The sequence below is a fragment of the Medicago truncatula genome, chromosome 1 (assembly GCF_003473485.1).
Source record: "Medicago truncatula cultivar Jemalong A17 chromosome 1, MtrunA17r5.0-ANR, whole genome shotgun sequence".
NCBI classification, from domain to species: Eukaryota; Viridiplantae; Streptophyta; class Magnoliopsida; order Fabales; family Fabaceae; genus Medicago; species Medicago truncatula.
The window spans coordinates 28,332,047-28,345,002 of NC_053042.1; the positions used below are offsets into that span (position 1 = coordinate 28,332,047).

At 31.3% G+C, this 12,956-nt stretch overlaps 1 pseudogene; it reads right to left on the minus strand.

The window, feature by feature from the left end:
* Window positions 1-1,733: 1,733 nt before the first annotated feature.
* LOC120580816 (cytochrome P450 76T24-like) lies at window positions 1,734-8,127 on the minus strand (annotated as a pseudogene).
* Between the last annotated feature and the right edge of the window lie 4,829 nt (window positions 8,128-12,956).

The window sequence follows — 12,956 nt, forward strand, 5'->3', positions numbered from 1 at the left end:
CGGTGAGCACGAAAATTAACGAAAGTAGTTATTGCTTGCCATTCAGCCATGTATTCCGTAAATTGGTTGTTTTCAATACTTCTCATGTTATAATTGCCAAGCTTTTTATTAGCCATTACCCATGATTTCCGTCAAAGCATACTATATCAGTTTTTAATTTCATAAAAATTGGACAAGTTGGGCATTCGTCTATTTTCATACGTGCATTTTTTCGTACCATATAGCATTGCTGATAAATCTTTATGGAAGGTATGTTACTCTCATGTGTTTTAAATATATACATATATAGAAGACTTTTTTTTTACACAAGTTAATAATTATGTTAGAGAATGCAGTCATAAAGTACACAAGTCTTTGATAATTGTGTGTCCATAAAGAAAATTCATAGGTTAATATCTGCAGAAGGAAGAAGAAACAAAGCTTGTTTATAAATATGAAATATGAATGAAAAGACTGCACATGACAAAACCATAATTTATTTGGCATATATTCATTCATTTTCTTGTGAATAGAATTTTTATGACAATAGGTACAATATACTACTTGAAGAACTAAATGTATGATTTTTGGTAAGAAAAAAAATCTAAATTTTTAAGTTTAGGGTGCATTTTGCACATAAGTGTAAAATTTCAGGGGGGTATTTGATCATAACCGTAAACAGTTAACAGAAAAATCTGACAGAGGGGAAATTGATTAACGTTATGCAATTTCAGGGGGTAATTGAAGATTTGTTAATTTCGGGAGGGTAATTGACGAAATTTACAATTTCAGGAAGAAATTGACTATTTACTCAAAAAACAAGCATGAAGAATAACGTAAAAATCAATACCGAAAAGTTGCAGGGTTGTCCTTGAACAACGACTATATAGTTCAAGTCAGTTTCATAGTTTTTTTAATAGTTTTTATATTATTATTTAAAAGCTTATATTAAAAAAGAGTCAATTTTCTAGTAATATTCCTAAAACAAGCAATAACGTTTCCATAAAAAAGCTCACTGAACTTATCTTTAAACAGTTCCCAATAACCATAATTCATACCATAAAGATGTATATCGACTACTCCATCCATTTTAAAATGAGTGTCGTTTTAGAAAAAAAAATTGTTTCAAAATGAATGTCAGTTTCAGTTTCCAATACAATAATAACTGTTTCTTTTCAATTGTACATGTTACACTAGGCATCATGATTATTTACCTTCAATTTTTTATTTTAGAAAATACAACAACTTTAGTCATACGATGCAAGTAACAATATATTTTAGCCTATTTATTGATAATTTTGCATACTATTGCAGACAAAATTAACCTTCAATGCCTCACTCTGAATTCTTTATAGAAAGACGATTTTGGTTTTTGATGAGCATCTATTTTTCTAATGTTTAAAATATTTATAAGTTTGTAATTTTATTTATTTATTTCTAATAGAAATAGATTGAATGCAACTATAATTTATTTTTCCACGTATGCTAATTATTTAGTTTTGAAGAAGTTAAAGTTATTGAAAAAAAATGATTTTTCAAACTACTTTATGCATAAGCTTAGAATTTCTAAATTTATTCATTAATTTAATTTGCAAATGAATTTTCATTGAGTACAATATTATCATAAAAATATAACTAGATTTCATTTCAAAATTAGATAACATTTTAAAAAAAAAAAAGAAGTATAAATCAATCAATTTTTGTCACATTGAATGTGCCTTATACAAATAAAAATTCTACTAAATTGTATGTTACACCTTATTTACTCTAAAAGGAATAGCTCGCAAGGGTTGATCAATATCTCTATCACCATTTTGTAGCTTCCAAGCAAAACAATTAATCAATGATCCTAACATTGTATGTAACATTCTTATAGCAAGTGGCATTCCAGGACACATTCTTCTTTCCACTACCAAATGGTGTCAATTGAAAATTTTGTCCCTTGAAATTAATTTCTGAACCCAAAAACCTCTGAGGTGAAAATAAATTTGGATTATCCCAAATATTAGGGTTTCTTCCAATGGCCCATTCATTAATTAGGACTTGTGCACCTTTAGGAACAATGTATCCACGAATTTTGACATCTATCTTTGCTTTTCTTGGTAGCAAAAGTGGAGCTGATGGATGCAAACGTAATGTTTCTTTTACTATTGCTTACAAATATGGAAGTCTAGTAATGTCTGATTCTTCAATTGGATTTCCTATACCAATTATTTGCTCAAGTTCTTCTTTGGCTTTTGACATTGCATGTGGGTTGTGAATTAGTTCTGCCATTGCTCGTTCTATTGTGTAGGAAGTTGTATCAGTCCCCGCAACAAATAAATCCTATAACAAAGTCACAAAATCTAATATAAGTATTTAATAATAACATAAAAATAGTTAAAATTAATCAAAAGAAAAGGGGTGGAAAGAAAACTTACAAGAAACAAATGTTTAATCTTTGTGTTGTCCATCTTTTGGGCATTCTCTTGAGAGATGTTAAGCAAAGTATCTAACATGTCATCATTGGTGACATAATTTTCAGCTTCTCTTAACTTCAATCTTTTGGTAATAAAGGAATCAATGATTTGAAACAACTTTTCAACATAAGTAGCTGATATTGCCTTGATACCTTGTGGATCAAACTTCTTCAAAACTGGAAAAAAATCAACCACATTTGGTGTTCCTATTGCTCTCACAAGATTTTCAACAATATCTTTATACTCATCAGTTTCACCTGTGGAGTTAACAAAATCCATAGAGAAAAAAGTGTTTGACAAAAAATTCAATGAAGTCTTAAAAGTAGCTCTTCCAACATCTACTGCTTTACAAGTTAAGCTGCTTCTATCAATATCACTTAAAAGCTCTTGAAGCTTCTTACACCTAAGTTCATTACTAGCATCAAGTGTTTTGTTAGAAAACAAATGGTTTTTGTATAATTTTTTTAGGTCTCTCCAAAGATCTGAAACTGGCATAAAGGGTAAGCTAAAATGTTGATGATCAAGAACTGCTACTGCTTGAGGAATTGTTCTATCTGAGAATGAGAGATCATGGGTTTGAAGTAAAAGGGAATGATAATTCAATTGACACTGATGGCCATAATGTATGGCAATATATAGTTACAGACTGATACACAGTATAGAAAACTAACTCCTACTATTAGTGGAGCGTATCCTAGTATCAATGGAGCGTACATTTGAATGCTCCTGATATTGTGGAATGATTAATACAACTAACTATGATATACAGCACATTTACATAGTGATAGGGATTGCAGTTTAACCTTAACTATAGGAGCTAACTTATGTTTATCTAATATGCCCCCTCAAAATTGGGTCACCATCAATGACACCAATTTTTTGTCTCTGAGAATTGAAAATCTGGTGCGATGTAGAGGTTTTGTTAAAATGTCTGCAAGTTGATCCTTTGTAGATATATGTGAGACTCGAATTTTACCAAGTTGAACCTTCTGCCTCACAAAATGATAATCAAGTGCAATATGCTTCATTCTAGAGTGAAATACCGGATTGGAACATAAGTAAGTGGTGCCAATATTGTCACAAAAAAGAGTAGGTGTTTGATGCGGTACTCCAAGTTCACTCAAAAGATTTAATAGCCACATGATTTCAGCTGAAGTATTGGCAGCAGACCTGTATTCTGCCTCTGTGGATGATCTAGCAACTGTTCTCTGTCTTTTTGATAACCATGAAACAGGATTACCGCCAAAGTAAATTATGTAAGCTGATGTAGATGTTTTGTCATCATGATTACCTCCCCAGTCAGCATCAGTAAAGGCATGCAATTTGAGATGAGGTGGTTTTCCAAGCTTCAAACCATGGTTAATAGTAAGTTTGAGATATCTTACCACTCGTTTGAGTTGCTGAAAGTGCATTTCAGTTGGTTGATGCATAAATTGTGACAATTTATTTATTGCAAATGAGAGATCTGGCCTGGTTAAAGTGATGTACTGCAGTGCACCAATCATACTACGAAACATCTTGGAATCAGCAGCGGCAGATCCATCATTCAGCTTGAGAGGAGTAGTCATACATAATGGAGTGTTGACCGACTTAGCCCCTGACATGTTGAACTTTTCCAAAAGTTCTCTAATATAACCATGCTGAGATAATAAGAGACCATACTTGGTTGGAATTAGTTCAATTCCAAGGAAATAATGAGGGAAGCCAAGTTGTTTGAGAGAGAACTTAGTGGAAAGCTCTGTCATGAATTGTTGTAAAAATGTAGTGCTGCTACCTGTGAAAAGTAAATCATCAACATATACTAACAAGAAGGCCTGCACACCGTGTTTGTTGTAAATAAACAAAGATGGATCACTTAGGCTTGTACAAAACCCAACAGAGAGAACGAATGCCTTGAGAGAATCATGCCACGCGCGAGGTGCTTGTCTCAAACCATATATAGCTTTCTTAAGCTTGCAAACATGTTGTGGAAGTTCAGAGTGAATGAACCCTGGCGGTTGCTGCATGTAGACATCTTCAGTTAATTTTCCTTGTAAAAAGGCATTATTGACATCCATCTGATGTAAAGACCATCCTTGACCAAGTGCTAAAGTGAGAACCACTTTAATGGTTTGAGGTTTCACAACTGGTGCAAAAGTTTCCTTAAAATCAAGGCCTGGTGTTTGAGTGAACCCTTTGGCAACCAACCTTGCCTTGTACCGTGACACACTTCCATCCGGATTTCTTTTAATCCGAAACAACCATTTACAGCCAACTACATTTGTATGAGCTAGACGAGGTACCAAGGTCCAAGTACCATTGTTCATAAGTGCGTTAAATTCTGCAGAACTAGCATCTCTCCAATGTGGTATTTTAAGTGCTTGAGTAATAGTGGATGGCTCAAGATTTTCTTGCAAATCATGTTTAGTAACAACAAACATTTTCTTGGGTTTGAAAATATTATGTTGTGACCTTGTCACTATAGGATCACGTTGTACTGGTTTATTGGATTGTAGACTTGGAACCTGATTTGGTACAGAGTTGGTGGTGGAACTAGGTGAATTATCACTAATCACTGGTATCCCTATAGACACAGGTTCAGGTTGTAGTGAAAGGCTCGGTTCAGATTGCAAGGACAGACTCAATTCTGGTTGCAAAGACAGACTCGGTTCAGATTGAGGTGACAAACTCGATTCAGGTTGTAGTAACAGACTCGGTGTAGGTACTACTAGTACCGGAGCAGAATTGGAGGACTCATTTACGTTGGTATTTCTACATTTTTTGACATGAATGATACTATGTAATGTTGAATCATATTGTGGAGTGAGTGGACAACTAGAGGATGGCTTAATGATGGACTGATATGGAAATGAATTTTCAACAAAATTGACATGCCTCGACACATAAATTCTTTGTGACAGTGGTTCAAGGCAAAAATATGCATGCTGAGACGTAGAATATCCTAAGAATATGCATGGTTTTGATTTAGGTTGGAGTTTATTTTTCATATATGGTTTTAACCAAGGAAAACACAAGCATCCAAATGAGTGAAGTTTATTGTAGTATGGTATGGTTTTGAATAAGATTTCAAAAGGAGATTTCATGTGAATTATAGGCTTAGGCATTCTATTAATCAAATATGCAGCTGTAGTAAATGCAAATGACCATAATTGTGAAGGTAAATTAGCATGATGCAAGAGAGCACGACCTGTTTCAACAACGTGTCTGTGTCTCCTCTCAGCAGTGCCATTTATTTCAGGTGTATGAGGTGGTGTGGTCAAATGTGATATACCATTATTGGCAAGAAATGATTTTAATTTGATAAATTCTCCACCATTATCCGTGAAAAGAGAAACAATAGGCAAATTAAAATATTTTTCAACAATGGATTTGAATTGAACAAAAATAGAAAATACATCTGACTTATGTTTCATTGGATACAACCATACATATTTGGAAAAATGATCAACAATGATTAAATAGTACAAATAACCATCTATTGATCTAATAGGAGCCGGCCCCCAAACATCTAAGAAAAGAAGCTCCAATGGTTTGCTACTTGTGAGATGATGATTTGAAAACGAAAGTTTGTGACTTTTGGAACAATGACAGGAGCTGCACTCATGTGATATAGGAAGTTTTATTGGTAGATGATGACTATCAGTCAGATGTTTTATTGTTTTGAAAGAAGGATGTCCTAACTTATGATGCCAGGTGGAGGTTGAGTGAATGCTTGAATGAAATGCTTGAGGTGAATTGGATGGAATGGATGCAGGTGGTAGATGATAGAGATCCTGCTTAAGAGGTCCTTGGAGTAGTGCTTGACCCGAGTTCAAGTCCTTGACAACAAAACGATTGGGGAAAAATTCAACAGAACAACTATTAGATTGACATAATTTGGAAACTAACAATAAATTAGATTTAATGTTAGGAACACACAAGACTTGATTAAGGTGAAGTGGTTTACTAGGTGTGTGAATAATTGAGTTACCAGTGTGAGTAATTTTCAAACCTGTTCCATCACCAACAACGACCTGATCTGCTCCGGGATAGGAATTTGCTAAAGTAAGCTGCTGCAAATCTTGAGAAATATGGTGGGAAGCACCTGTGTCCATGATCCAATTGGCATTTTGCGTTGCAAATTGATGACCGGCAACATTGGCTGTTGGCTTTGGTCCATTTCTTTTTGGAAATCCCTTAATGCGGTAACATATTTTAGCAGTGTGTCCAGCTTTGTTGCAGAACTGACATATCACCCTATTGTCACCATTAGATGGTGGAGGATTTGAGTTGTTACCGTAGTTATTCCTTGGTTGTTGGCCTTTGTAGCGAGCGGCTGCATTTGCAGTAGCTATCACGGTATCAGCAACAGTCTGATCAGCACGACTGTGGATGGTTTCAAAATCCATGAGTTTTTCATGAAGTTCAGCAAAGACAATTGGGGTTTCCCTTATACGAAGGGCAGCTGAAATTTCACGATACTCATTATTCAAGCCGTTAAGGGTGTGAATAACAAGATCTGTTTCATCAAGGGGGTGATCAATGATTGAAAGTTCATCAACGATGGCCTTGATTCCTTGGAGATATGCAGCCATTGATTGAGTTCCTTTGACAGAATTGGATATGCGTTGTTTGAGTGCCATGACACGCACACGCGAGCGACCAGCATACATGGTTTTGAGGATCTCCCATGCCTGGTTTGAATTCTTTACAGTACCCAAATGAGTGACTACTGTTGCAGCCACAGATGAGACAATCCCATGCAAAATGAGTTGATCTTGTCTAACCCAATGAGTGAAGGCTGGATTAACAGCCGTGGAATTGTTCTCCAAATGTTTTGATGGACATTCTTTGGTACCATCAACGTATCCCATAAGATCATAGCCTGTTAACAAAGCCATGAATTGGATTCTCCAAGCAGGATAGTTTTCACCATCGAGCTTGATGCAGAGTTGAGAACCTGCATTTAGCACAATCAATTTATCAATTGATGATGACACAGTGGGTGTCATTTGGGAAGTTTCACTATCAGAAAGTGGGGAAGTCATAATGGATCGATAAAAAAAAAGGCTTTTAAGCTAATAAGCTCTGAATACCATAAAAGGGAATGATAATTCAATTGATACTGATGGCCATAATGTATGGCAATATATAGTTACAGACTGATACACAGTATAGAAAACTAACTCCTACTATTAGTGGAGCGTATCCTAGTATCAATGGAGCGTACATTTGAATGCTCCTGATATTGTGGAATGACTAATACAACTAACTATGATATACAGCACATTTACATAGTGATAGGGATTGCAGTTTAACCTTAACTATAGGAGCTAACTTATGTTTATCTAATATGAAGCACTTCTTGTGCTATATCTGGTGATGAAATTACTATGGTTGAAATTTGACCTAGCTTCAAATGCATTATTGGGCCATATATTTTGGAGAATTTGGCTAATGAGTATTGTGGATTTTTTCCTAATTCAAAAACATTTCGTATAATTGTAAGAGGTGAAGGACCTGGTGGAAGATTGTACTTTTGTTTTTTGGTTCTAAGAATGAGTGAAAGTAAGCTTATAGCAATGTATGTTAAAAATAGAATGAGCATTGTGGTTGCAAAATACATTTCTGAATGCATTTTAGCCTAGAATAGAGAGTAGAGAGGATATATTGTATTAAGATATTTTGATATGATGCTTTAATTTGTAAATATTACTGTGAAATTACTTGATTTATATGGACTCGTACATCTTTAATAAAGTCACAGTTGCTATAATATGTCGATAGTCAAGAGAAAATAACATGTGCATGGAAATTTCAGTGGCTGGCTAGTTGTGAATATTGAATTCTTCTCATTAAGATAGCAAGCAAAACAATCTTCTGTTGAACCGGGTTTGTGTTAATAAAATTTGGCTATAAAGAGTACTGGTCACTTTCATTATTAATACCCCTTCCGTTTCAACATACAATTGTAGTTGAGTACTACAAACGTATTAATATACAACTTTGACGAAACACTTCACACATGTTAATGCATGACGATTACAATCTTTAGTTATCTATAATAAAAAAACGACAAGAAGTTTGATATTTTAAAAAAATTCATTGAGATAATCTAACAACATCTTATATACTAACATTTATCTTTATATCTTTATTTTTTTTTTTTTATATTATTAAAAAACATATGATCAAATTATTTTATGATTAATAGCAGGACCGTTCCGATAAAATTGGAGGCCATGTTCAAATAGTAAAAATGAGACCCTATAGAACAACAAGATTTTTATGCAATAGTAATTAACCATCCATTTTAATTTTAAATAACATAAAAAATAGTCATTCTTATTTAATAAAAGTAAGCTTGTACAAGAGCATTTAAGTAAGTTGTGTTGAACTTCACGAACCGCTACTTGTTTTAATATTAAAAATTTGATTCATAATAAAAAGAAGGCTTAAATGCACTTTTTATCCCTTATGTTTCAAAAAGTTGCGATTTTGACCCCCTTACAAAAAAAATGGATATTTTGACCCCCTAACTTTTGACTTTCTTTTGTTTAGCTAATTTTGATAGAGATTATACCAATTTCTCAGTCTATGATGGTGTAAACTGGCATGGGGATAGAAGGATGCTGAAAAGTGGAGTCCAAACTGGCATGGTGTAACTTTTGGCCCCCTAAAGAAGGATCCACTTATCAGTTTGGACTCTACTTATGATGCCAGTTTGGACACCATGCCGGTTTGGACTCCACTCATCAGCATCCTTCTATCCCCATGCCAGTTTACACCATTAGAGACTGAGAAATTGGCATAAAATCAGCTAATCAAAAGAGGGCCAAAAGTTAGGGGGTCAAAATATCCATTTTTTTTATAAGAGGGCCAAAATCACAACTTTTTAAAACATAGGTGGTGAAAAGTGCATTTAAGCCTAAAAAGAAACGGTAAAAACTTAAAAAGAATCATCACTTTGTTTAGTGCAAAATGGATCTTAAGTATATTGCTTAAAAAAGTTTCTTTGTTATCTAAATAGTGACAAACTAGTACTAATATCGAGAAAAGAAAATAGTAGCAAATTAGTAATAGCATGTATGATTAAACTTAAAACAATAGAAAAAATACTAATTATTTAACATAATTAAATTGTGGCGTTAATTGAAATAGATGACAAAAAAATCAAGATATATAGTAGTTTTCTACATTCATAGATAATTCTGAAATAAATATTAAATTGTAATGGCCTAATAGTTGTGTATGTAATTTAGACTTTTATATTTGGCTTAAATTCACACAAATGCTCGAAATTGAACCTCAATACCAATGATCTAAGTGTACTTTGTTTTACCACAAAATTATTACAAAATGTCTATTGATTTTCTTTATTTCATTATATATACCTATTATTTTTGGGTGCTATATAAAAAATAAATGAGGCTCTTAAAATTGTAAGACTTGATACCGTAGCTCACCTTGCATTTGCTAAGCGCTCGGCATGTTTAGTAGTACATATTATCAAACTGCTCCGACATGTATTTAAAAACAAATAGATTATAAAAGATTAAAAATTTCTAGTTTAATAGTTCAAAGTAAAAGATTGTGGCAACATTTGAAATGCTCGAACACAAATTTGAACTTGCAGAGTAAAAGATTGTGCAAAAATATTTTTTCGACCCTGTAAAAGTATTTTCTTTTTACATCCTTACAAGTTATAAATATATGAACATCAAACCAAAAGAAACTCATAGAGTATCAAGTCAGAGAAAAAAAGAAGGGATACATTTCAAAAGAGAAACTTTGATAAGTAGGGACACTATATTGAGTCAGAGTAAAAGAAGGGATACTTTTCTTGTTTTAGAAAGTTTAAGAAAGGATACTTTTCTTTTGGTAGAAAAAATGGCAATATTTGTCCAAAACAAAGTAGGGACACATATCGAGTCAAAAAAGGTAGCTAGGTAGGGACTAACCTAAGACACTTTTTTGAAGTGTAAGAATTAATAGTGTTTTTCAATAGTGAGCAATTCACAACATATTAGTTAAAATATTAGATAAATTATCAATAAAAAATTTAGCTATATTTCTATATAAAATATGAATAATCCACAACAATAAATAAAAGCAATATTTCATCAAAAATAGCAATAAGCAATATTTCTTTTCTATGTTATCCGTCTGATTCCTAGAGGAAAAGAGACCTTAGTAATTTAGCATTCATAAGTAAAGTTTAACAAAGAATTGTTTCATTTAAAAATTAAAGACGAATATTTTTGAAGTGTTTGTCATTCGGTGAAGTTCACTAACCAATTCCACGGCATTTTAATTAGGATCTCTACACAATATTGATTTGATTTATTTTTTAATACAAAAGTAACTTTTTACACTCAAAATTAAAAACATTATAAATGTTTCCATTCCAACTTAATTACTTAACTAAAAAAACAACTCTCACTAATTTTTCAACAACCCCCGCTACTAGTAATAAAAGAAATTAGTTAATCATTTTTTTCCTAATATGGAAAAAATGAAAGAAGAAGGGTTCACGGAACAATAAAGTGAAATATGGAGCGTCAAAACTCAAATGCCGTTTTTTTTTCTTCTTTTAATAATTTTAATATAAAATATATGAATCGTTTGATCAATTAATTTGAACGATTGAGATTTGGGAGGTCATTAAAATAGTTGAGGATTTTTAAATAGTTTCTTAAATTAAAAGTATTATCTATCGAGTCCCGAATTTATATAAATATTTTTTTTAATTGAGTCTTCGCAATGATAATTTGACCAACACTACTAGACATATGTGAATCTCTAATAGTGTACCAATTGATTATTAAGGACTATGCAAAAGAATGACTTAACTATAAAAGAAATAATTAATGTTAGGAACTTAATAACAGATGATTTTTAGTTTACCTTCAAAAAAAGATAATTTTTAGTTTAGAAATTTATTCAAAAATTACCAAATGGTTTAGAGATCTACTGAACAATTATACAGTATATTTATAAAAAAAAAAAATAGTTTAGTGATAATCTATATAATATAAATTTAGGACCCATTTCATAGACTTTTATGGAAATGAATTACTATTGTTTTGGTGTTGCCACATGTCCCTTTCTTTTTTACAAATGCTCTCACCATATTGTTCCTCACAAAATACTCTCACCACATTCATCCTCACAAATTTGTATTTAATGCTTATGAATAAAAGGAAGTTTTTCAAATTCAAATTCAATTTTATTTCTAATATTTCATATTAAATTAAAAATCAAACATTTTGAATTCAAATAATACAGATTTAAATCAAATAATTTTAAATTTAAATATTTAATTTCAGATATTATATTAAAACAAATAATAAAATTTAAATATTTTAATGTCAAAGAGATCAAATAATTGATATATGCCAAATAAAAAAATACGATTTAATATAACTTATATAAGCTTTAAACCAAACAAAAAAAAATTGAAAAATAATATAACCTTATCAACTCATGTTTCATTTTAACCAATTCACATTTTTATGCTTTTATGAATTAATAAAATTAACGAATTAATGAACTTAACTAATTTTTATTTTATTTTCATAATAATAATAATATTGTCAGACAATTTTAATTTTTTTTTTAAATAACATCATATTTTTCATTGAAATCAATATCTTAATTTTTATTTTCATAATAATAATAATAATAATAATGTGATACAATTTATTTGTTTAATTTATTCAAAAAAAAAATATTTTGTTTAAAACTATGTCAAACATATTTTATATGTAATTGCATTAAAACAATTAAACACGATATGTTTTGATTTCCTTAACAATAGGGAAAAAAATTAAAGAAATATTTATTGAGGCAAAAAAAAAGAAGAAGAAAAACTTCTAATTTTGATAGTCAACTATATAAAAACGTACAATCAAAAACGGATTTTCCAAAATCAAAGTGATTTTTTTTTTGAGGGAAAAATCAAAGTGATATAAATGTGAGGATTTGTTGAGAGGCAAAGTTGTAACCGAAAAAAAATCAAAAATGGATGAAAAGCCAAAAAAAAAAAAAAAACAGTTAAGGAAACGTCCATATGTAAATGGTGAGGCAATAAAAGTAACCGGAAAAAAAAAAAAGTTAAAGCAAGACAAAAAAAAGTGTGAAATTAATGAATATTTGAAATTATATGTGGTCATTTTACCAAAATATCCTGTAAAAATTACTATAAATTTGACCTATGGTTTAACAATTTTTTCACATCACAACTTCATATGTCTTTCTATTTGTTGTTTCTTCTTCTTATTTCTATACAATCCAAATAACACCGAAAATTAATTTCATGTCTGATATTTCTCATTCGACTTTGTTATGTTTTTAGATCTTTTTTATATAGTCGATAGTTTGTTTGAATTAGTTCGTGGTATCTCCATTCGCATACGTTCCCAATATCTCCATTTGCATAAAGAAATTTAAAGCATCAATGGTCGAATCATATAGTTGATCTTTTTTAAATCTTATATATATATATATATATATATATATATATATATATATATATAT